Raw genomic sequence first — 27,386 nt, forward strand, 5'->3', positions numbered from 1 at the left:
TTGAGGGAGCTGGGGGTGGTAACGGCCGACAGGGAGCTCTGGCGTAGGCTGGTCCATGAGGTCACGAAGAGTCGGAGACGACTGAACGAATGAACAACAACATATTATTATATCTTTTATTTTTTATCTATTATTATATATTTGATTATTTAGCTATTATTGTTATATATTGTATTATTATCTATTATAATTACATTATATATTTTATTATTATTATCACTTAACTATAACCATTATTACTATTGTTATGATGATGATGTTTACTACTATGTTTACAAAGGAGACTCAACACAGCTTACAGCAAAACCGAATGAAATACAATATTTAAAAATCTCACAAATATACAATAAACATTAAAATAGAATTAAATATTAATGCTATTCTAAATGTTTCAGTAGTCCCTTGCTTTTGGATAACTCAGCTGTAAGGGACCATAGGATGGGGGTTAAACAGGAAGACCCCTGTTTAAACAGAAATATGGCTTCTGGTGCTACATTTTGCGATCACTCTTTTTTTCCCCCATCCACTTGTCTGGCGCTGCATTATTTATGGCGTCTGAGAAAGAAGAGTGAGATAACAGCATGGCACAAACATATGGTCTCCCCAAAGGCTTCCTCCTCCTCTTTTCCTCCTGCTTCTTTGTTCCTGTCTTCTCCTCCGCCTTGTCAAAACAACAACAACAGCAACAGAAGAAGACAGAGCAACCAAGATGGGAAGGAAAGAGTCCTGGACTTGAATCGTGTCCATCCAGGAGTAAGAAGTGCTTTGCTTTGAAGGCTTTTAAAGCAGAGGCTGGATGGCCATCTGTCAGGGGGGCTTTGATGGTGCTTTTTCTGCATAAAGGAATAAACAGGTTGGACTAGATGGTCTTTGGAGGTCCTTTCCAATTCTATAATAAATTGGTTTTGCACTGGATTGAATGCAGTTAGAAGTGTGTTATATATATGGTTCTACTGACCATATAATGCAGTTTAAATGTGCATGAAATGGGCAGCGTAGGTCTTTCTAGAACTCCTAAGGGTGTGTCTACATTGTAGAATGAACACAGTTTGACACCACTTTAACTGCCCTGGATGAATGCTGCTATTATTATTATTATTATTATTATTATTATTATTATTATTATTACCTAGTATTATATTTATATTATTATTATCATTTATTATTGTGCAGCTTATGACACTGTAAATCACTGCCTCCTCCTGAAAAAAACTGTATAATATCACTAAGGATTACCTCCTCACCCGCTTCATAGGAAATCTGCTACAAAACAGGAGCTTTTTTGTTGAGTTCAAGGGTCAGAGAAGCAGATGGCTAAAACAGAAAAATTGCCTGCCTCAGGGGAGTGTGCTTGCTCCATTGTTGTTTAACTTTTACACAAATGACCAGCCACTGCCCAAAGGAACAGACAGTTTCATCTATGCTGATGATCGTGCCACCACCACTCAAGCAAGTAGCTTTGAAATGGTTGAACAGAACCTCTCCAAAGCTTTAGGTGCTCTTGCTGTCTATTGGACTGGGCTGTGGTGCAGCTAGTTAGTAGCCAGCTGAATTAAATCAGTACTGACCGAGAGCTCAAGAATTCAAAGCCACCCCAGGTTGGAGTAAGCTCCTGACCATTAATATTCTAGCTTGCTGTTGACTTATGCAGCCCAAAAGACAGTTGTATCTGTCAAGTAGTAAATGAAGGTACCGCTTTATGCAGGGAGGCTAATTTAACTAATTTACAACACCATAAAACCTTCCAGCAGCGTGTGCATAAGAATGAGGTACTCCATCAAAGACTCAGTATCACAAGTGGTGATACTGAAGTGACAGCTCCCCCTGTGGCCACAATCAAGCATACCCTCATGAAACTGGAAAGTTGGAATGTTAAATCGCCTCTGTGTCTGTCTATATATATTGTATGTCTATGGCATTGAATGTTTGCCATGTATATGTGCATTGTAATCCACCCTGCAGTGCAGTGTGAGAAGGGCAGAATATAAATACTGGAAATAAATGAATAAAGGGAAAACCAGATGATTCCTAATATATCTAAAATGCAGATGTCTCCTGTTCATCTTAAGAATAGACATGCATCTCGAGCAGGGCCGTAGCCAGAAAAATTTTTTGGTGAGGGTTGACAATTTTGGGGGGGGGGGGGGTTGAAAATTTCGGGGAGGGTTGAAAATTTGGGGGCGGGGGAGGTGGGGTTGAAACCTGCTTCCTAGCTCACGCTGAAGCCAAGAGCACAACAGGAGGCAGAGCAACCTTCAATAGCCTGCAGCTCTGCCCCTGTCAACCACCTCCACCAAGTCTGGCCTCCTTAATGAGAGCATTCAACACACACACACCCAACTTGGTTGCTTCACTACATTGGCTATTGCTGCAAGTAATGACAGTGTGAATAAATTGTCAATATTTGCTTGAGATAGTGCTTACAGTTCTGGAGGGACTCTTAATTTTTTGCATTTCATAGACTTAGCATGGGGATTTGGTTAACAAGTTAAAATTCATGAGTAAACCAGGTTTTTTAAAAAAAATCTGAAACATTTCGGGAGGGGTTTGAACCCCTAAAACCACCCCCTAGCAACAGGCCTGATCTCGAGCTCTGAGGATTACCTGGGAAGCAATCCCACTGGAGCATTGCAGCACACCCAAATTCCTGGGAGTCACTCTGGACTGTGCATTGACTTATAAGAAGTGCTCCTTGAATATCAAGCAAAAAGTGGGTCCCAGAAATAATATTGTACGAAAGCTGATTGCCATAACCTGGGGATCACAACCAGATACAGTGAAGACATCTGCCCTTGCGCTTTGCTATTCTGCTGCTGAATACACATGCCTAGTGTGGAATACATCTCACCACATTAAAACAATGGATGTGGCTCTTAATGAGACATTGTCACATTGCCAGGGCTCTGCTGTATTCAAGTAGAGATGAACCAAACTCCCAGTTTGTTCTAAACAATTTAATTAAAACAGCACTTACTTTCTGGCTGTTTTAATAGTCCAAAATATAAAACATAAAGTTAGCACTCAGCCACAGAATATATAACAAAAACAGATAGCAAACACTGTTGCAGGGTCAAGATAACACCGTAGTTAAAAGATCCACTCCAGTGGTCAAACGCTGAGAGTTCAATGAGCAAGTCCAGGGATCAAGAGTCTATACCATAGTCAGAAGCCAGTCCAGAGATTCAAGCTCCCAGAGATCCAAGAGTACAGGAGAAAGGTCAGGATACCGAAAATCCACAAACCTGGGGAAAACCAGCAGCATCTACCACCAAAATAAGACAAACACTTCCATCCCGAAGATCAGTCCCAAGGCAAGCTCATTATATCCAGAAACACCCAGCTGCAACCTAGCTCTTGTATACCTCCACCCTTAATTGCTTTCACCCATGAACTCTTACTTACAGATTACTCAACCCTTTAGAACTAAGAGTTACATTAACCTTTCCATCACCACCTGCTAGGCCTACCACCATCAACCACCATCAACTGCAGAACATGATACATGACAGACATGCTGCAATATCACAGGTCTACACCCAAGACCACTGGAGAAATTACACTATTTAGCCAGTATTGCACCACCTGACATCTGTTGGGAAGTAGTAACCAGTAATGAAAGGACCAAGGCATTGCCATCTCCAGCCCATCCTTTGTTTGGATATCAACCAGCAAGCCAACACCTTAAATCAAGAAATAGATTTCTAAGATCTACAGAGGTACTTGCAGGAACACATCAGCAAGCAAGAGTCCAAAAAGTAGCAGGCTAAAACCCGGAAACTCATTAAGTGGCTGAAACCTGATGAGAAACTCCCTCCTGGGCACACAGAAGACTGGGCGTCTTGGAAGGTGCTGAACAGACTGCACTCTGGCACCATGAGATGCAGAGCCAATCTTAAGAAATGAGGCCACAAAGTGGAGTCCATGACATGCAAGTGCAGAGAAAAGCAAACCACAGACCATCTACTACAATGCAACCTGAACCCTACCACATACACAATGGAGGACCTTCTCACAGCAACACCAGAGGCACTCCAAGTGGTCAGCTTCTGGTCAAAGGACATTTCGTATAATGCCAAGTTTTTAACTTTGTTTGTGGTTTTTTAAATACGTTATAACTGTATCCTCAACTCTCTTGTGACACGATAAATACATACAAATAAATTTGGAATGGGAAATAAAATTAAAGGAAAAACAGAACAATATTATTCAAATAACTCAGTACTAGTAGCAATTAACAAGGAAGTGACAAGAGAAATAAAAGTGACAAGAGGACCAAGACAAGGCTGCCCATTATTGACGATATTATTTGCTATGGTGATAGAGTTGTTTACAAATGTTAGAAGGAGAGATAAAAAGTTAGAAAGGATACGTATAAAGACAAAACAGAAAGTGAGTTTATTTGCTGATGATATATTGTTAACTATTAAAAATACGGTTAGTACATTAGATAGGATAAAGGTCTATTTAGATACGAGGGTTGAATAAAAAGTAATGCCTCCACCTTTGTAACTCTTTAACAGATGGAGGTACTGGTATGTGGCAGGTACTGGCTTGGTCAGTAGACTCTCCTCTACAGTTCCCTTTTGGCGGGAAGCCTTAGCATTGAACAATTGTGTTGCTAAAGTCTGGAACCCTGCACAGACAGTCAGTCAATGCGACTTAAGCAACGTGCAGTCATTGAATTCTCGACAGCAGAAGTTGTCACCCCAAGTGAGATTCATCAGAAAATGCAAGCTGTTTATGGTGATTGTGTTGATGTGAGTACTGTGTGTCGTTGGGCAAGTAAGTTTAAAGATGTTGAGGTGACACCTTCTGCTGTCAAGAATTCAATGACTGCACGTTGCTTAAGTCGCACTGACCGACCATCTGTGCAGGGTTCCATACTTCACACTTTAACAACACAATATTTCAATGCTAAGCCTTCTTGCCAAGATGGAACTGTAGAGGAGAGTCTACTGAACAAGCCAGTACCTGCTGCATACCAGTACTGCCATCTGTTGAGGAGTTACGAAGGTGGAGGCATTATTTTTCTTTCAACCCTCGTATATTCGGTAAAATAATGGGTTTACAGGTGAACTGGAATAAATCAGAAATTATGTTACTTATGAGGAAATGAGGAAATTGACTTTATGAGGAAATGAGGAAATTGACTTTATAGGTCCCAAAAAGTAGGAGGATTAGCACTTCCTAATATAAAAAAGTACTATGGAGCAAATAGGTTGAGATTAGTTATAGAAGGGATGACAAATAAGGAGAATTTAAAATGGTTAAAAGTGGATTAAGAGGAAATAGAGAGAACTGCATTTTCGGCTTGCATTGGATTCCTGGCCAGCGGTGGATTTTGACTTTTGGAGCCATAATCCTGCTAAAGGAAACAGGTCTTCAAACCTCAATCCTCCAGCAATAAGTAATAATATATTCATAGATACAGGTTTATTTACTCCCAAGATGATTCGCAACTCACTGCAGTTGGAAGGTATCCCCAAAGGCATCTAGTCCAGCCCCATGCCGCCATGTGCAACTCCCCAAAGATTCTCATTCAACCTCTGTTCTTGAAGGCCAACTCTTAAAGGAAGTCCCCCATCTATCTTCCAAGGCAGTTCACAATCCATTGAAGTCCAAAGGAACCCCCAAAGGTCATCTAGTCCAGTCTGAAGGGATCCCCAATGGTCATCTAGTCCAACCCCATTTGGCCAAGCAGGAATAGATGACGAAAGATGCCCTTGTCCAACCTTGGTTTAAAGACCTCCAAGGAAGTCCCACCACCACCCAGCACAGTTCATAATTCGCCATAGTTAGATGGTACTCCTAAAGGGCTTCTAGTCCAACCCCCCTGCCATGCACAACTAAAATGATCCCAAAAGATGACCATTCAAGCTCTGTTTAAAGGCCTCCAAAGAAGGAAAGCCCATCACCTTCCAAGGCAGTTCATAATCCACTAGAGTTGGAAGAGATCATTAAAAGGCATCTAGTCTAGCCCCCCTGCCATGCACAATTAAAGCACTCCCAAAAGATGCCCATCCAACCTTTGTTTAAATAAGTCCCATCCTCTGCAGAAAATACAATTCAGCCAGGAGATCATAAGATCTAGTTCACTTCTATGAGATGTTCACTCAAAATACAATGCCATGCAGAAGTACAAAGCAATGAATCCATCATCACTTTTGAGATTCAAGGGGCATCATCAATACTGTAGGATTAATGCAGAATCACATTGGCTTTAAGAGTGGAATGGAGTCCTTCAGAGAGTAATAGGGTCTCTTTCTTTGGGGATCTTTAAGCCAAGGTTGTCTATTCCTGCTTGGCCAAACAGAATTGGACTAGATGACCATTGGGGATCCCTTCAGATTTTATTGGATGTCAAACTGCCTTGGAAGATGGTGAACTTCTTTTTTTTTTGGGAGCCTTTAAAAACCAGAAGTTGAATAGGAATCACTGGAGAGTGTGTTAGTTGTGCATGAAAGCATAAGGTTGGACTAGGTGACCTTTGGGGGTCCCTTCCAACTTTAGTGCATTGAGAATTGCCTTGGAAGACAGTGATATTCCTTTCTTTGGAAGCCTCTGAAAGCAGAGATTGAACGGGAACATTTGCGGAGTGCTTTAGTTGTGAACAGCAGCATAGGGTTGGACTAGATGACCTTTGGGGATCCCTTCCAATGCTGGTATATTGCGAATTGCCTTGGAAGATGGCAAACTTAGTTTCTTTGGAGGTCTTTAAAAATAGAGATTGGAGAGAGCATTACTTGTGCATGGAAGCATAGGGCTGGACTAGATGATCTTTGGGGGTCCCTTCCAATGCTGGTATATTGCAAATTGCCTTGGAAGATAGCAAACTTCTTTGGAGGTCTTTAAAAATAGAGGTTGAATGGGAATCATTGGAGAGAGCATTACTTGTGCATGGAAGCATAGGGTTGGACTAGAAGATCTTTGGGGGGCAGCTTCCAATTCCAAGCTTCTGTGGGTCCGGCGTCTAATAAAAAGGGGGGAAGAAAACCAATAATTTTGACACAAAAGGGGCTCTGGTCCCATTCGCTTTGTTCAGATCAGCTTTCCTGCAGTTCTTTCCAAAAGAGAAAACCAAGATGTATGTATAGAAAGGAGCAGAAAAGACAAAGCATAACAAGGCCCCAGCCGATAATAAACATGTTAACTGGAAGGAAACAAAAGCCGCCTCTCTTTCATTATAGAAAAAACACTTGCATTTCCATGAATGCTAATGCCCAGCATGAATGCAGACCCAAATGTCAAGAAACATTTTAATCAAAAGTCCCTGGCTTTGATCCGGTTTTGACGTTTGGTATAACCAGGCGATTTATCCCAAAAGCCTGGCTGGGATTTCAAAAAATTGCCATAAATTTGCTAATAAGGAAAGGGCACCCCAAATGCCATCTAGCCCAAACCTTTATTTTATTAAGTACTAGCTTGGGGACCCAGCGCTGGCCGGGTTGAGAAAGTGAGTAATGGCGGTTCTGTATGCCAAGTTTGGTCTTTATTGGTCATTGGATAATGGATGCATTGTTTTCAGGAAGTGAGTGAAGGTACTTGAAGTCCCATCATCCATGGTCCACCCTCCTCCAAACAGCAGCAGAATGTAGAGTGAGTCATGGGGGCTCTGTGTGCCAAATTTGGTCTTTATCAGTCATGGGATGAGGATAGCAGTGGTTTCAGTAAGTTAGTGAAGGTACTGCAAGTCCCATCATCCAAAGTCCACCCTCCTCCAAACTGAAACAGGATGTAGATAGGGTCATGGGGGCTCTGTGCGCCAAGTTTGGTATTGATCAGTCATTGGTTCAGGGTAGCAGTGGTTTCAGCAAGTGAGTGAAGGTACTGCAAGTCCCATCATCCATGGTCAACCCTCCTCCAAGCTGCAGCAGGATGTACAGTGGGTCATGGGGGCTCTGTGTGCCAAGTTTGGTCTTGATTGGTCATTAGATGAGGGTTGTAGCAATCTTGGGAAGGGAGTGGAGATACTTGAAGTCCATCCATGGTCTGTCCTCCTCCAATCTGTACCAGGATGTAGAGTGGGTCAATGTGGCTCCATTTGCCAAGTTTGGTCTTGATCAGTCATTGGCGAAGGTCTCAGTGGTCTTAGAAAGTGAGTGAAGTTACTGCAAGTCCCATCATCCATCTCCAAATTTTCCAAACCACACCAGGACGTTAAGTGGGTCATGATATGTCTATGTGCCAAGTTTGGTCTTCATCGGTCATTGGATGAGGTTAACAGCGGTCTCAGAATGTGAGTGAAGGTCCTAAAGTCCCATCATCCATGGTCAACCCTCCTCCAAAACTGCAGCAATATGTAGAGCGGGTCATGGGGGCTCTGTGTGACAAGTTTGGTCTTGAGTGGTCATGTGGATTGCAGCATTCTTGGGGAGTGGAGGTACTTGAAGTCCCATCATCCATGGTCTGTCCTCCTCGAAAGTGCATCAGGATGTAGAATGGGTTATGGGGGCTCTGTGTGCCAATTTGACCTTGATTGGTCATTGGATGAGGGTCGCAATGGTTTCAGTAATTGAGTAAAGATACTGCAAGTCCCATCATCCCCCTTAGAACAGCACCAGGATGTAGAGTGGGACATGAGTACTCTGTGTGCCAAGTTTGGGCCTGGTCTGTTATTTGTAGGGGCTACAATGTTCTGTGGGAAGTGAATAGGGTGAAGGTACTGCAAATCCCATCATTAGTGGCCCATCCTGCCCTGAACCGCACTGGAAGTCCCATCATCCATTGTCCCTCCGTCTCCAAACAGCATCGGGATGTAGAGTGGGTCAAGGGGGCTCTGTGTGCCAAGTTTTGTCTTGATTGGTCATTAGATGAGGGTTGCAGCAGTCTTGGGGAGTGGAGGTACTTGAAGTCCCATCATCCATGGTCTGTACTCCTCAAAAGTGCACTAGGATGTAGAGTGGGTCATAGGGACTCTGTGTGCCAAGTTTGGTCTTATCAGACATTGGCGAGGGTCTCAGTGGTCTCAGGAAGTTAGTGGAGTGACTGCAAGTCCCATCATCCATTGTCTAATTCTTCCAAACCGCACCAGGATGTAGAGTGGGTCATGCAGGCTCTCTGTGTAAATTGTGGTCCTTATCCATCATTGTTGGCAGTTGTAATGGTATTAGGAAGGGAGTGCAGGTATTGGAAATCCCATCGTCCATGGTGCATCCTCCTCCAAACCGCACCAGGATGTAGAGTGCATCATGGAGACTCAGCGTTCCAAGTTTGGTCTTTATCGGTAATTGGATGAGGGTTGCAGTGGTCTCAATAACTGAGCAAAGGTACTGCAAGTCCCATAATCCATGGTCCATTCCCGGCCAAACCACACCAGGACATAAAGTGGGTCATGAGAGGTCTATGTGCCAAGTTTGGTCCTGATCAGTCATTGGATGAGTTTAACAGCAGTCTCAGAATGTGAGTGATGGTACTGCAAGTCCCAACATCCATGGTTCATCCTCATCCAAACTGCAGTAGGATGTCGAGTGGGTCATGGGGGCTCTGTGTGCTAAGTTTGGTCTGTATTGGTAATGTTCTGACCAAGCCTTACCTGGCCTTTTCCTTTCCTCTCTTTGTCATCTTGGAATCTTGGAATTGAGGCTGGCCAATCAGAGACCATATGCAAATTTCCTTCTCTCATGTCTCCGTTGCTGTCATGAACCCTTTTCTCCACCAAGGGCTCCTGTAAAGCTGGTCAATCTGAGACCATATGCAAATAGCACCACAGCGGCAGCCAATCAGAATCTTGGAACTTTCAGGCTGGCGAATCAGAATGCTGGCACATAATCCTCCACACCACCACACGACTGTCACATACAAGGTCTATGACTTTTATTATATGTATAGATAGACTAGCTTTGGACACCCGGCGTTGCCCGGGTTATTAGAGAAAGTGGGTAATGGCGGTTCTGTATGACAAGTTTGGTCTTTATTGGCCATTGGATAATGGTTGCATTGTTTTCAGGAAGTGAGTGAAGGTACTTGAAGTCCCATCATCCATGGTCCACTCTCCTCCAAACAGCAACAGGATATAGAGTGGGTCATGGGGCCTCTGTGTGCCAAGTTTGGTCTTTATCAGCCATTGGATGAGGGTGGTAGTGGTTTCAGCAAGTGAGTGAAGGTACTGCAAGTCCCATCATCCAAAGTCCATCCTCCTTCAAACTGCAGCAGGATGTAGAGTGGGTCATGAGGCTCTGTGTGCTAAGTTTGGTCTTGATCAGTTATTCGATTAGAGTCACAGTGGTTTCAGTAAGTGAGTAAATGTACTGCAAGTCCCATAATCCATGGTCAACCCTCCTCCAAAACTGAAGCAGGATGTAGAGTGGGTCATGGGGGCTCTGTGTGACAAGTTTGGTCTAGATTGGTCATTAGATGAGGGTTGCAGCAATCTTGGGAAGGGAGTGGAGGTACTTGAAGTCCCATCATCGATGGTCTGTCCTCCTCCAAACTGCACCAAGATGTAGAGTGGGTCATGGGGGCTCTGTGTGCTAAGTTTGGTCTTGATCAGTCATTGGATTAGGATCGCAGTGGTTTCAGTAAGTGAGTAAACGTACTGCAAGTCCCATAATCCATGGTCAACCCTCCTCCAAAACTGCAGCAGGATGTAGAGTGGGTCATGGGGGCTCTGTGTGCTAAGTTTGGTCTAGATCGGTCATTAGATGAGTGTTGCACAGGTCTTGGGAAGTGAGTGGAGGTACTTGAAGTCTCATCATCCATAGTCTGTACTCCCCCAAACCTCACCAGAATGTTGAGTTGGCCATGGGGGCTCTCTGCTCAAAGTTTGGTCTTTATTGGTTTTTGAATGAGTGTCGCTATGGTTTCAGGAATGAGTGAACGTACTGCAAGTCCCATCATCCATCGTCCATCCTTCAACCAGCACCGGGATGGAGGGTGGGTCATGGGGGCTGTGTGTGCCATGTTTGGTCTTGATTGGTCATTAGATGAGGGTTGCAGCAATCTTGGGAAGGGAGTGGAAGTACTTGAAGTCCCATCATACATGGTCTGTCCTCCAAACTATAACAGGGTGTAGAGTGGGTCATTGGGGCTCTGTGTGCCAAGTTTGGTCTTGATTAGTCATTGGCGAGGGTCTCAGTGGTCTCAGAAAGTGAGTGAGGTTACTGCAAGTCCCATCATCCATCTCCATTTTTTTCCAAATGACACCAGGACGTAAAGTGGGTCATGAGAGGTCTATGTGCCAAGTTTGGTCTTGATCAGTCATTGCATGAGGTTTGCAGAGGCCTCAGAATGTGAGTGAAGGTACTGGAAGTCACATCATCCATCGTCCGACCTCCTCCAAAACTGCAGCAGTATGTAAAGTGGGTCATGGGGGCTTTGTGTGCTAAGTTTGGTCTGTATTGGTAATTTTCTGATGCAGCTCCTGGCCTTTTCCTTCCCTCTCTTTGTCATCTCAGAATCTTGGAATTGAGGCTGGCCAATCAGAGACCATATGGAAATTTCCTTCTCTCATGTCTCCGTTTCTGTCATGAACCCTTTTCTCCACCAGGGACTCCTGTAAAGCTGGCCAAGCAGAGACCATATGCAAATAGCACCACAGCAGCAGCCAATCAGAATCTTAGAACTTTCAGGCTGGCCAATCAGAATGCTGGCACATATACCGCCACACTTTTGTCCTCCGCATAGAAACTTTTACTTTTATTATATACTAGCTTGGGGACCCGGCGCTGCCCGGGTTATTTGAGAAAGGAATTGTGTAGAAACTGCACCAGGATGTAGAGTGGGTCATGCGGGCTCTCAGTATGTATTTTGGGCCTGATCCATCATTTTTGGCAGTTGTATTGGTGTTAGGAAGGGAGTGCAGGTATTGCAAGTCCCATCATCCATTGTGAATTCTCCTCAAAACCGCACCAGGATGTAGAGTGCATCATGGAGATTCAGTATGCCAAGTTTGGTCTTTTTCGGTAATTGGATGAGGTTTGGTCTCAAGAATTGAGCAAGAGTACTGCAATTCCCATAAGCCCGGGTTATTTGAAAAAGGAATTGTGTATCAAAGTTGGTCTTTATCAATTATTTATATGGCTCGCAGTGGTCTCAGGAAGTTAGTGAAGGTACTGTGAGTCCCATCATCTCTGGTCCACCCTCCTCCAAATTGCACCAGAATGGAGAGTGGGTCGTGTGGGCTCTGTGCACCAAGTTTTATTCTTGATCAATCGTTGGATGAGGGTCACAGTGGTCTCAGAAAGTGAGTTTAAGTACTGCAAGTCCCATCCTCCATAGTCTGTTCTCCCCCAAACCTCACCAGAATGTTGAGTTGGCCAAGGGGGCTCACTGTGCCAAGTTTGGTCTTTCTTGGTATTTGGATACGTGTCACTGTGGTTTCAGGAAGTGAGTGAAGGTACTGGAAGTCCCATCATCCATCATCTGTCCTCTACATCGGGATGTAGAGTGGGGGTTCTGTGTACCAAGTTTGGTCTTGATCGGACATTAGATGAGGGTTGCAGCAGTATTGGGAAGGGAGTGGAGGTACTTGAAGTCCCATCATCCATGGTCTGTCCTCCTCAAAAGTGCACCAGGATGGAGAGTGGGTCATGGGGACACTGTGTGCCAAGTTTGGTCTTGATCAGTCATTGGCGAGGGTCTCAGTGGTCTCAGGAAGTGAGTGAAGTGACTGCAAGTCCCATCATCCATTGTCAAATTCTTCCAAACCGCACCAGGATGTAGAGTGGGTCATGTGGGCTCTCTGTGTAAATTGTGGTCCTGATCCATCATTGTTGGCAGTTGTAATGGTCATAGGAAGGGAGTGCAGGTATTGCAAGTCCCATCGTCCATGGTGTATCCTCCTCCATACCGCAGCAGGCTATAGAGTGGGTCATGGGGGCTCTGTGTGCCAAATTTGGTCTTTATCAGTCATTGGATGAGGGTGGCAGTGGTTTCAGTAAGTTAGTGAAGGTACGGCAAGTCCCATCATCCAAAGTCCATCCTCCTCCAAACTGCAGCAGGATGTAGAGTGGGTCATGGGTAATCTGTGTGCCAATTTGGTCCTGATTGGGTCGCAGTGGTTTCAGTAAATGAGTGAAGGTACTGCAAGTCCCATCATCCATGGTCAACCCTCCTCCAAGCTGCAGCAGGATGTAGAGTGGGTCATGGGGGCTCTGTGTGCCAAGTTTGGTCTTGATTGGTCATTAGATGAGGGTTGCAGCAATTTTGGGAAGGGAGTGGAGGTACTTGAAGTCCCATCATCCATGGTCTGTCCTCCTCCAATCTGCACCAGGATGTAGAGTGGGTCATTGGGGCTCCGTGTGCCAAGTTTGGTCTTGATCAGTCATTGGCGAGGGTCTCAGTGGTCTCAGAAAGTGAGTGAAGTTACTGCAAGTCCCATCACCCATCTCCAAATTTTTCCAAACAACACCAGGACGTAAAGTGGGTCATGAGAGGTCTATGTGCTAAGTTTGGTCTTGATCAGTCATTGATGAGGTTAACAGCGGTCTCAGAATATGAGTGAACGTACTGAAATTCCCATCATCCATGGTCAACCCTCCTCCAAAACTGCAGCAATATGTAGAGTGGGTCATGGGGGCTCTGTGAGCCAAGTTTGTTCTTGATTGGTCATTAGATGTAGGTTGCAGCAGTCTTGGAGAGTAGAGGTACTTGAATTCCCATCATCCATGGTCTGTCCTCCTCGAAAGTGCACCAGGATGTAGAGTGTGTTATGGGGGCTCAATTTGGCCTAGATTGGTCATTGGATGAGGGTCGCAGTGGTTTCAGTAAGTGAGTGAGGATACTGCAAGTGCCATCATCCATGGTCCATCCCCCTTAGAACTGCATCAGGATGTAGAGTGTGCCAATTGTGAGTACTCACAATTGGCACACTCTACATCTTTGGCACACTCTACAATTGGCACACTCTACATCTGTGAGTGCCAATTGTGACTGCCAATGTAGAGTGTGCCAATTGTGAGTGTGTCAATTGTGAATACTCTGTGTGCCAAGTTTGGGCCTGGTCTGTGATTTGTAGGGGCTACAATGTTCTGTGGGAAGTGAATCGGGTGAAGGTACTGCAAATCCCATCATTAGTAGCCCACCCTGCCCTGAACCGCACTGGAAGTCCCATCATCCATCGTCCCTCCATCTCCAAACAGCATCGGGATGTAGAGTGGGTCAAGGGGGCTCTGTGTGCCAAGTGTGGTCTTGATTGGACATTAGATGAGGGTTGCAGCAGTCTTGGGTAGTGGAGGTACTTGAAGTCCCATCATCCATGGTCTGCCCTCCTCGAATGTGCACCAGGATGTAGAGTGGGTCATGGGGACTCTGTGTGCCAAGTTTGGTCTTGATCAATCACTGGCGAGGGTCTCAGTGGTCTCAGGAAGTGAGTGAAGTGACTGCAAGTCACATCATCCATTGTCAAATTCTTCCAAACGGCGCCAGGATGTAGAGTGGGTCATGTCGGCTCTCTGTGAAAACTGTGGTCCTGACCCATCATTGTTGGCAGTTGTAATGGTCTTAGGAAGGGAGTGCAGGTATTGCAAGTCCCATCATCCATGGTGCAACCTCCTCCAAACCACACCAGGATGTAGAGTGTGTCATGGAGACTCAGTGTGCCTAATTTGATCTTTTTCGGTAATTGGATGAGGGTGGCAGTGGTCTCAGGAATTGAGCAAAGGTACTGCAAGTCCCATAATCCATGGTCCATCCCCGGCCAAACCACACCAGGACATAAAGTGGGTCGTGAGAGGTTTATGTGCCAAGTTTGGTCCTGATCAGTCATTGGTTGAGGTTAACAGCGGTCTCAGAATGTTAGTGATGGTACCGCAAGTCCCAACATCCATGGTTCATCCTCCTCCAAACTGCAGTAGGATGTAGAGTGGGTGATGGGGGCTCTGTGTGCTAAGTTTGGTCTGAATTGGTAATTTTCTGACTCAGCTCCTGGCCTTTTCCTTTCCTCTCTTTGTCATCTCGGAATCTTGGAATTGAGGCTGGCCAATCAGAGACCATATGCAAATTTCCTTCTCTCATGTCTCCTTTTTCTGTCATGTCTCCTTTTTCTCCCCACCAGGGGAGAAAAGCTGTAAAGCTGGCCAATCCGAGACCATATGCAAATAGCACCACAGCGGCAACCAATCAGAATCTTGGAACTTTCAGGCTGTCCAATCCGAATGCTGGCACATACACCGCCACACTGCCACACTTTTGTCCTCCGCATACAAAGTTTGACTTTTATTATATACATAGAAGATAGCGATAGATAGATAGATGTAGATATAGATAGATACATATAGATATAGATATAGATATAGATCAGTGTTTGAACTGTTATCTTAAGTTTTTAAATACTATTTATTTTTATGGGCACTTCGAGCCATAAGAAGAGGCTGGTAACAAATTAATTTTATTATTAAACTAAATTATTATTATTAGAAACACAGCAAGATGAGTCCACAGCAGACACTCTGCTGGCTGTTTAATTGGATCACATGTCGGACACTTCCCAAGTGTCTAGGACTGTGTAATGTAGCGGTGAATTTTGCATGCAGATCCCAGTAAGGTGGCCTTTTGCAGCTGGCTGTTGGTATTTTTGTCAGCACTGATTGTGTTTAACTGCGGGCCAAGGTCTTTAGGCACTGCACCCAGTGTGCTGATCACCACTGGGACCCCCTTGACTGGCTTGTGCCAGAGTCTTTGTAGTTCGATCTTTAAATCCTCATATCGTGTCAGCTTTTCCAGTCGTTTCTCTTCAATCCTGTTGTTGCCTGAGATTGCGACATCAACAATCTATACTTAACATGATTGTGAGGTCAGGAGTATTGTGCTCCAAAACTGTCTGTCTGAATTTGGAAGTCCCAGAGTAGCTTTATATTATTATTATTATTATTACTATTATTATTATTATTATTAGTAGTAGTAGTAGTAGTAGTAGTAATATTGTTCCATTATATTATTATTCCACCATATATTATCATTCCATTATATTATTATTATTATTATTATTATTATTATTATTATTATTATTAGAAACACAACAAAATGAGTCCACAACAAACAAGATCACTGTGCTGGCTGTTGTATTCGATCACACGTCGGACACTTTCCAAGTGTCTAGGACTGTGTGATGTATCGGGGACAATTTCATTCTAGATTTCATGTGTTCCTCCATCACAGTAGTAGTAGTAGTAGTAATATTGTTCCATTATATTATTATTCCACTATATTATCATTCCATTATTATTATTATTATTATTATTATTATTATTAGAAACACAATAAGATGAGTCCACAGCAGACACTCTGCTGGCTGTTTAATTGGATCACATGTCGGACACTTCCCAAGTGTCTAGGACTGTGTAATGTAGCAGTGAATATTGCATGCAGATCCCAGTAAGGTGGCCTTTTGCAGCTGACTGTTGGTAATTTTGTCAGCACTGATTGTGTTTAACTGCGGGCCAAGGTCTTTAGGCACTGCACCCAGTGTGCTGATTGTGAAGAACACTTACCTTTGAGCAGCCAGGATGGAGGGCCTAGAAAAGCCTGTAAGCTTAGTGAGATTAGTTATGGGCAAGGCGAAACATCAGCGGCCATTTTGGTGAAGGGAGACGCTATCTTAGAGAGTTTCAGAGCAGGGGGCGTGGCCTAGTCAAGAAGCCAGCAGGGAATGGCCAGGATTGGTGGAGAAAAAGGGGGCGGAGTTTAGGAGGAACTGAGAGGAAAAAGGAGCATTTTAAAGAGTTGTTGGAGTTTGGGGTTTGAAGAGAAGGGGTGCTTAGGAGTTTGGTGTTAAGAGTTAGAAGAAAAAGGCAAAGGCCTAGCCAGAAGTTTGCCAGCAGAGTAGCTAAATCAAACTGACAGCTATTAGGAGTATAGCTGAGTAGTAGCCAGGGGCGGCTCAACCGTTACGCAAAGTAAGCCGTTGCGGAACACTTCATTTCAGGGCGAGGGGGAAGCTGCCGCCGCTGAGGCCCTCTTCGGCAGGAGCCTCCTCCTCGCCCCTCTGCTGCTCCGTGGCTAAAAATTCCCTTCCTCGCCAGGCTGGGCTCCCAAGCCTGGCGCCCAGCTTGGGGAAGAAGGAGCACAGAGCAGCATAGGGGCGAGGGGGAAGGTGCCGCCGCTGAGGCCCTCTTCACCAGTAGCCTCCTCCTCGCCCTCAGCGGCAGCAGCTTCCCCCTCGCCCCTTTGCTGCTCCGTGCTCTTTCTTCCCCAGGCTGGGCGCCAGGCTTGGGAGCCCAGCCTGGCGAGGAAGGGAATTTTTAGCCACGGAGCAGCAGAAGGGCGAGGAGGAGACTGCTGGTGAAGAGGGCCTCAGCGGCGGCAGCTTCCCCCTCGCCCTTCTGCTGCTCTGTGGGTAAAAGTTCCCTTCCTCCTCAGGCTGGGCTCCCAAGCCTGGCGCCCAGCTTGGGGAGGAAGGAGGACGGAGGAGCAAAGGGGCGAGGGGGAAGCTGCCGCCGTTGAGGCCTTCTTTGCCAGCAGCCTCCTCCCCGCCCCTCTGCTGCTCCGTAGCTAAAAGGGTCCCTTCCTCGCCAGGCTTGGCTCCCAAGCCTGGCGCCAAGCCTGGGGAGGAAGGAGCACGGAGGGTCAAGGGGGAAGCCGCCACCACCAATGCCCTCCTTGGCAGCGGCCTCCTCCTTGCATAGATATGTATACATATATATATACAGATATATGTGTGTATGTATATGTGTGTGTGTACACACGCACACATACATATACATACACAGGCCTGGGCCAATTTCGGCCCTCCTTCCAGGGTCATTTGGGAATTGTAGTTGCTGGGATTATAGTTAACTACGATCAAAGAGCATTCTGAACTCCACCAATGATGGAATTGAACCAAATTTGGCACACAGGACTCCCATGGCCAACAGAAAATATTGAAAGGGTTTGGTGGGCATTGACCGAGTTTTGGAGTTGTAGTTCACCTATACCCAGAGAGCACTCTGGACTCAAACAATGAAGGATTTAGATCAAACTTGGCACAAATACTCCATGTGCCCAAATGTGAACACCTGTGAAGTTTGGGGGGAAATAGATCTTGACATTTGAGAGTTGTAGTTACTGGGATTTATAGTTCAGTTACAATCAAAGTACATTCTGAACTCCACTAACTATAGAATTGGGCCAAACTTCCCACATTGAATCCCCCATGACCAACAGAAAGCACTGTTTTCCAGTGGTCTTTGGTGACCCTTCTGACACCTCCTCATGATCCCCCCAGAGGTCTCAACCCCCAGGTTGAGAAATGCTTCCTTACAGCCAACCAGACCAACTCCCTTCACCAGAGCAAGAAAACAATCAAAGCCCTCCTGACAAAGAGCCATCCTGCCATAGATATAGATAGATCTATAGGATTCAAACACACACACACACAGAGAGAAGATATAATATCATAGATGTGAAAGGGATCCCTAAAGAAGGACAATGATATGTTTTATGTTCCAGAGTAGGCAAACCAGACAATCACTACATTAACACTGACAAAGAAACAACAAGAAATACTGTTTACCCACAAGTATCAAGAAATTACATAAGAAACCAACTTTCTCATTACTTTCTTTTCAAGATGACCAGCCTGGATCATAGCAACGCGTGGCAGGGGATGGCTAGCATATATATATATATATATATATATATATATATATATATATGGCATGGACTAACTTCGACCCTCCATGTGATTTAGACTTCAACTCCCACAATTCCAAACAACCAGTAGGAAGTCCAAAATACCTGGAGGGCCAAAATTTGTGTATGCCAATATATATCTCTATCTATCTATCTATCTATCTATCTATCTATCTATCTATCAGTGATTGGTTGGGGAGGGGGGGGGGGCGCCAAAATACTGTTTGCTTACCATTGAAAATTACCTAGGACTGCCTCTGGTAGTAGCAGGATAGAACTAGGATTAAGTTTATCTGGGCTACTGAAGAATATCTGACAGAGATTCAGTCCTGTTAGGATTCTTGTTTTGTTTTAGAGAGAGAGAAAGGCCTGAGTTTGGCCAGAGTTAATAGCGGGGATAGCTAGTATTAAGTTAACAGCTATTAGGAAGATAGCTGGGAAGTAGAAAGATAGATCCAGGTTAGGACTATCTGTGCTGCTATAAGAATTACTGTCAGACAAACTATCCTGTCAGTATTCTTGTGTGGAGGGAGAAAGGAGAGTCTCTTGTGTAACAAAAACAGAACTATTCATATAACCATCACGCTTTAAGACACAACTTTCTGTAACAGCCAAGATATTGAAGCATTTGTACCCATTCTAATTAATAAACTTTGTTGATTATTGTTCATCAAAACCTGACTCAAGTGTGCCTCAAAGCTTGAAGATCACAAAAACAACTTTTGAAGAAACTAATGGTGGCAGCATACTTTCAAAGTAAATAAGCCTTTTAAAATTTGGGTAACCCTTGACAATTGATGGTCGCTCTTAGTATTGATGGCAACATTGATTAGTGATCTGAATAGATCATTATAATTTGGTGGCAGCGAGTGAGATCTGATTTATCCGATCGTTATACTGATCACTACTGGGACCCCCTTGACTGGCTTGTGCCAGAGTCTTTGTAGTTCAATCTTTAAATCCTCATATCGTGTCAGCTTTTCCAGTTGTTTCTCTTCAATCCTGTTGTTGCCTGAGATTGTGACATCAACAATCTATAGTTAACATGATTGTGAGGTCAGGAGTATTGTGCTCCAAAACTGTCTGACTGAATTCGGAAGTCCCAGAGTAGCTTGATATTATTATTATTATTATTATTATTATTATTATTATTATTAGTAGTAGTAATATTGTTCCATTATATTATTATTCCACTATATTATCATTCCATTATTATTATTATTATTATTATTATTATTATTATTATTATTAGAAACACAACAAAATGAGTCCACAACAAACAAGATCACTGTGCTGGCTGTTGTATTCGATCACACGTCGAATACTTTCCAAGTGTCTAGGACTGTGTGATGTATCAGGGACAATTTCATTCTAGATTTCATGTGTTCCTCCACCACAGACATCCCAATGTTTCTTACTCTCTCCACTGGTGTAAAATTTACATGACTCTGCCCACTGCCTCTCCCTTGACCCTTTCCTATTCTTTTCTATGGTACACAGCAAACAGAGGAATTGATCAGCAACTGAACATTCGAGAAAGGTTTGAGGATAATTCACCATGATTTATAGGAGTTGTAGGTGCTGGGATGTGTAGTTTACCTACAACCTAATAGTACCCCGAACTCCACCAACGATGGACCTGGAACTAACTTGGCATACAGAACCCCCATGACCAACAAAAAATACTGGAGGTCTTTGGAGGGAATTATAGGAGTTGTAGTTCACCTACATGCAGAGCGCACTATGAACCCAAACAACGATGTTTCTGGACCAAACTTGGCATGCATACCCAAAATGCTCAAATTTGAATACTGGTGGGTTTTGGGGGGAATAGCCTGGGAATTTTGGAGTTGTAGGTACTGGGAATTATAGTTAACCTGCAATCAATGAGCACCCTGAAATCCACCAAAGATGGAATTGGACCAAACTTGGCACGCCAAACCCCCATGACCAGCAAAAAAATACTGGAGATCAAGGGGAAAATTCAACTACATTCAGTGAACTCAAACACCGATGGATCTGGACCAAACATGGTGCACATACCTGATATGTTGAAATTTGATTACTGGAGGGGTTTGGGGGGAACTGATCTTGCCTTCTGGGAGTTGTGGTTCACCCACAACCAGATGATGGACTTGGATCAAACTTGGCACACAGACCCCTCGTGACTAACACAACTACTGGAGAGGTTTGAGGGGATTGACTCACCATACTGGGAGTTGTAGTTTACCCTACAGCCAGGGAGTACACTGAACCCCACCGATTATGCATCTAGAGCAAACTTGCCCAACATAATAAAAGTTAAGTACTGATAGAGTTTTGGGGGGTTAACCTGGCATGATGTGAGTTGTAGTTTGCCCACAACCTTATGCATTTTGTACAATTAAAAAAATCATTTTTTCAAATAACCCGGGCAACGCCAGGTACCCAAGCTAGTACACAATAAAACTGGTACTTATTCAACAAGAGAAAAGAAATGCAATGAAACTGGAAAGAGACACAAAAGCCCCCTAATCCATCCCTTTCCAATTCAGGAATACAACAAAGCTGCCATATATTCAACGATTTCAGAAAACATTAGGGAATGATAGTTGGAAGGGCGCTCCAAAGGTCATTTAGTCCAACCCCATTCCATGCAGGAATAATGAAGCACATTTCTGACACATGGTGTGCCTTCTGACGCATGGTAGGGCGCGGGCATCAATTAAAAAGCACTGCTGTCTCACCTGGGAGTTATAGTTTGCCATGGCCTTTCGCTTTCGCTATTAAAACGTGCCACCTGGGAGTTATGGTTGTCAAAAGCCTTTCACCTTCTCTATTAAAAAGAACTGCTGTCTCACCTGGGAGTTATAGTTTTCCATGATCTTTAAGCCTCCTTTATTTAAAACTGATACTGTCTCATCTGGGAGTTATAATTTTCCATGGTCTTTAAGCCTCCTTTGTTTTAAACTGACACTGTCTCACCCGGGAATTATAGTTTTCCATGGTCTTTAAGCCTCCTTTATTTAAAACTGATACTGTCTCATCTGGAAGTTACAGTTTTCCATGGTCTTTAAGCCTCCTTTATTTATAACCGAAACTGTCTCTCCTGGGAGTTATAGTTTTCCATGGCCTTTAAACCTCCTTTATTTAAAACTGACTGTCTCACCTGGGAGTTATAGTTTTCCATGGCCTTTAAGTCTCTTCTATTTTAAAGTGTTGCTGTCTCACCTGGGAGTTATAGTTTTCCAAGGCCCCTTCCCTTCGCTTTTTAAAAAGTACTGCTGTTTCACCTAGGAGTCATAGTTTTCCAAGGCCTTTTGTCTTCTCTACTTAAAAAGTGGTGGCGTCTCACTAAACTATAAATCCTAGGCTTCCATGGCCTTCAGCCTTGGCAGTTCTACATTTATTCTACAGTGTAGACGCTGCCAAAACTCTGAGTCCCTCTCCAAACTACAAATCCCAAGCTGATGCAGTTATGTATAAAAAATAAGTGAAATAAATAGTGTAAATAAGTTTTAAAGCACTGAATAGAGAGGTGGGCCTAAGAGCTCTCTAGGAAAGAATTCTGAGTCAAACTACAAATCCCAAAGGCTGGGGTTTTGGCCATTACAGTCGGATACCAGCCTTATAGGCATATAAATTCTTCCCAATAGGGGCAATCGGTGACTGCATCGGGATCCCATTGGTTCCCTTTTGTGTCCTGCTGAAAGGGTCACACTTTCTCAACCTGAGCAATTCTGGGGATGATGGGGGTTGGAGTCTCTAGCAGGCTCCTCTTTGTCCCTTTGGTTGCATTGCATTGTTGTGCGGGGAAAAGAGAAGAACACAAAGCAACCCCATTGAAAGCAAGGGGAATTAGGGTGAGAAACGGTCCCTTCCCACACTATGTCTCCCATTAATCACATCCGCCACCTCGTCACGGCAACTCAGTGGCTTGTCCTGGGTTTATGTTACGATATCTAATTAAAAGATGAATCATAATTACAACTCTGCCTTCAATGCAGTGCACCAAGGTTGGAAAAAGCAAGAAAGATGGAGAAGAAAAAGAAAGATAAAGATCACTTGCTACTCATTGCAGCCTTCATTTATTTTCATTTATGTATATATTATATTTATATTGTATATATTATAGTACTATAACAGCACTCCATGCAGTCATGCTGGCCACATGACCTTGGAGGTGTCTACGGACAAAGCCGGCTCTTCAGCTTGGAAATGGAGATGAGCACCAACCCCCAGAGTTGGACACGACTGGACTTAATGTCAGGGGAAAACCTTTACTTTTTTATATATTGTAGTTTATATTATAGATATATTATAGATATTATACACACACACACACACACACACATGCATACTGGCTGGACTAGATGCCTTTTAGGGACCCCTTTCCCAACATGCTGTTTTATCTTGGAGACCTGAGAGAAGCCTCCCACAGGATGGTAACACATCCAGTTGTCCTCTGGGCAACATCCTTGCAGACAGCCAATTCTCTTACACCAGAAGCGACTTGAAGTTTCTCAAGTCGCTCCTGATCTGGGGGAAAAAACAGAAAATGGAAACTATCGAGGTATCTCCCTCCTAACCTCAGCTGGGCAAATCCTTGCAAGAATCCTTGTAAACTGCCCTCTGCCCATCTCAGAAGATACTATCCCAGAATCCCAGAATGGTTTCTGCCCCTCCAGAGGAACCGTGGACATGATCTTCACTGCACGACAGCTCCAAGAAAAATGCAGGGAACAAAATCAACCTCTGTACATGGCATTTATTGACCTTGCAAAGGCATTTGACACAGGGAATCACAGTGCTCTCTGGACCATCCTCCAAAAAATTGGGTGCCCAAACAAATTTGTAAACATCCTGCGGCTCCTCCATGATAACAACAGTCTTGCACAGCAATGGCTCTCCAAAGTGACTCATTTAAGGTGTAATCAGGTATTAAACAGGGATGTGTTACTGCCCCAATCTTATTTTCCATCTTCATCGCTATACTTCATCTTGTTGATGGGACACTTCCCACTGGAGTGGAAATCATCTATCAAACAGATGGCAAGCTATTTAACCTGAGCAAAGCCAAAACTAAGGTCACAGCAACATCTGTTATGTTGTTGTTGTTCATTCGTTCAGTCGTCTCCGACTCTTCGTGACCTCATGGACCAGCCCACGCCAGAGCTCCCTGTCGGCCGTTACCACCCCCAGCTCCCTCAAGGTCAGTCCAGTCACTTCAAGGATGCCATCCATCCATCTCGCCCTTGGTCGGCCCCTCTTCCTTTTGCCTTCCACTTTCCCCAGCATAATTGTCTTCTCTAGGCTTTCCTGTCTCCTCATGATGTGGCCAAAGTACTTCAACTTTGTCTCTAGTATCTTTCCCTCCAGTGAGCAGTCAGGCTTTATTTCCTGGAGGATGGACTGGTTGGATCTTCTCGCAGTCCAAGGCACTCTCAGCACTTTCCTCCAACACCACAGCTCAAAAGCATCGATCTTCCTTCGCTCAGCCTTCCCTAAGGTCCAGCTCTCACATCCGTAGGTGACTACAGGGAATACCATGGCTTTGACTAGGCGGATCTTTGTTGCCAGTCTGATGTCTCTACTCTTCACTATTTTATCGAGACTGGACATTGCTCTCCTCCCAAGAAGTAAGCGTCTTCTGATTTCCTGGCCACAGTCTGCATCTGCAGTAATCTTTGCACCTAGAAATACAAAGTCTGTCACAGCCTCCACGGTTTCTCCCTCTATTTTCCAGTTGTCAATCATTCTTGTTGCCATAATCTTGGTTTTTTTGACGTTTAGCTGCAACCCGGCTTTTGCGCTTTCTTCTTTCACCTTGATTAGAAGGCTCCTCAGCTCCTCCTCGCTTTCGGCCATCAGAGTGGTGTCATCTGCATATCTGAGGTTGTTAATGTTTCTTCCAGCAATTTTCACCCCAGCTTTGCATTCATCCAGCCCCGCACATCGCATGATGTGTTCTGCATACAAGTTAAAAAGGTTGGGTGAGAGTATGCAGCCTTGCCGTACGCCTTTCCCAATCTTGAACCAGTCAGTTGTTCCGTGGTCAGTTCTGACTGTTGCTACTTGGTCCTTGTACAGATTCCTCAGGAGAGAGACAAGGTGACTTGGTATCCCCATACCACCAAGAACTTGCCACAATTTATTATGATCCACACAGTCAAAGGCTTTAGAATAGTCAATGAAGCAGAAGTAGATGTTTTTCTGAAACTCCCTGCCTTTCTCCATTATCCAGCGGATATTGGCAATCTGGTCTCTCGTTCCTCTGCCTTTTCTAAACCCAGCTTGAACATCTGGCAACTCTCGCTCCATGTATTGCTGGAGTCTTCCTTGCAGGATCTTGAGCATTACCTTACTGGCATGAGAAATAAGGGCCACTGTACGAAAGTTTGAGCAGTCCTTCGCATTTCCCTTTTTTGGTATGGGGATATAAGTTGATTTTTTCCAGTCTGATGGCCATTCTTGTGTTTTCCATATTTGCTGGCAAATGGCATGCATCACCTTGACAGCATCATCTTTTAAGATTTTAAACAGTTCAGCTGGGATCCCGTCGTCTCCTGCTGCCTTGTTGTTAGCAATGCTTCTTAAGGCCCATTCAACCTCACTCCTCAGGATGTCTGGTTCTAATTCATTCACCACACCATCATAACTATCCTCAATATTATTATCCTTCCTATACAGATCTTCTGTATAATCTCGCCACCTTCTCTTGATCTCTTCAGCTTCTGTTAGGTCCCTGCCATCTTTGTTTCTTATCATACCAATTTTTGCCTGAAATTTACCTCCAATGTTTCTAATTTTCTGGAAGAGGTCTCTTGTCCTTCCTATTCTGTTGTCTTCTTCCACTTCCATGCATTGACATCTGTTATAGAAATCCAATATGTCGATGATAGCCTAATCTGTGCGCATTCAGAGAAAAACCTACAAGCCACTCTAAACACCTTTGCAGAAGAATACAAGAAGCGTAGCATCTCACTGAACATTGAGAAAACCAAAGTGCTCTTCCAGCAGTCACCAGTCAATCCCTCTGCAATGCCTGAAATACAGCTTAATGGTGTAACATTAGAAAATGTTGACCATTTCTACTCCCTTAGCAGCCACCTCTCCACAAAAGTCAACATTGACACTGAAATACAATACTGCTTGAGCTCGGCGAGTGCAGCATTTTTCCGAATGAAGCAGAGAGTGTTTGAGGACTGGAACATCCGTAGGGATACGAAGGTGCTTGTTTATAAAGCTATTGTCCTCTCAACCCTGTTATATGCCTGCAAAACGTGGACTGTCTACAGACATCATACTCAATTCCTGGAACAATTCCATCAGTGTCGCCTCTGAAAAATCCTGCAAATCTCTTGGAATGACAGGCGGACAAATGTCAGCATGCTGGAAGAAGCAAAGAACACCAGCACTGAAGCTGGTGTAGCTAGCAACTCCGCTGGACTGACCACATGGTCCGAATGCCCAATCATTATCAGTTACTCTACTCCGAACTCAAGAACAGAAAACAGAATGTTGGTGGACAGGAAAAGAGATTTAAAGATGTGCTTAAAGACAACTTTAAAAACTGTGGTATAGACACTGAGAACTGGGAAGCCCTGGCCCTTGAGAGCTCTAATTGGAGGTCAGCTGTGACCAGCAGTGCTGTAGAATTTGAGGAAGCACAAATGGAGGGAGAAAAGGAGAAACATGCCAAGAGGAAGGTGCATTAAGCCAACCCTGTCTGGGACTGCCTTTCACCTGGAAACTGATGCTCTCACTGTGGAAGAACATGCGAGTCAAGAATATAGCTCCCCAGTCACCTACATATCCATCGCCAAGACACTACACTTGGGAGGCCATCATAGCCGGACAACAAGGGATCGCCCAAGACCTAAGAGAAGCCTGTCTTTGATTTCCTTTCCAATACAGCTTTGGATGTTCCTCGGCCTTTTTGTAAAATGGTTATGGGCAATCAATATAATGCAGTGTATTTTTAGTCTTTTGGATGATTGATTTTTATAGTGATAATTATGATGGTGATAACAATGATATTATCCTATCTTTTGCCCAAAATTGGGAAAACAATAAAACACAGCTTTATAATATAATATAATATAATATAATATAAATTATGTAAATTATATAAAATATAAAATAAAACCATAGATACAAAACAATATATATAATACGAAAAATATAACAAAAATACAATATATATCAAATATAAAATAAGATAAAACATAAAATACAATATAAAATGCAAAATAATACATATGAATTAAAATATATGTATTTATTATATAATAATATAATGATATAATAAATACAATAAATTAATAACATAAATATATAAAATAAACATGATAATAAAATATAAAACATAAAAAATGAAATATATAAAATAATATAAAAATGGTAAAATGTTATAATAAACAAAACAAAATAAAATATATAAAATATGAAACTAAATAATACATTGATACAATATATACAATAACATAATATAAAATAAAATAGATAAAATAAAATCATAATATACAATATAATATAAATATAAGATGATACCATAAATAAGATAGCAAAACATAATATAATAAAATTATAAATATGATAATAATAATAATAAAAATATGGAGGATTTTTTGCAGGATGGATTGCCTTGAAAATCCCCTGAATATATGCATTTAATGAAAACCTTTCCTCTCTTTTTTGCTCTTCAGAGTTTTCTTTTTCCATTTGCTTATATATATATATATATATATATATATATATACTATCTGTGCCCTTCCACGCGTTGCTGTGGCCTATGGTAAAACTTATCAAAGTTGAGGTAGATATCTGGACTATTATGAAAGAGAGGTACCTACCTA

This window comes from Anolis sagrei, chromosome Y, assembly GCF_037176765.1.
Source record: "Anolis sagrei isolate rAnoSag1 chromosome Y, rAnoSag1.mat, whole genome shotgun sequence".
NCBI lineage: Eukaryota > Metazoa > Chordata > Lepidosauria > Squamata > Dactyloidae > Anolis > Anolis sagrei.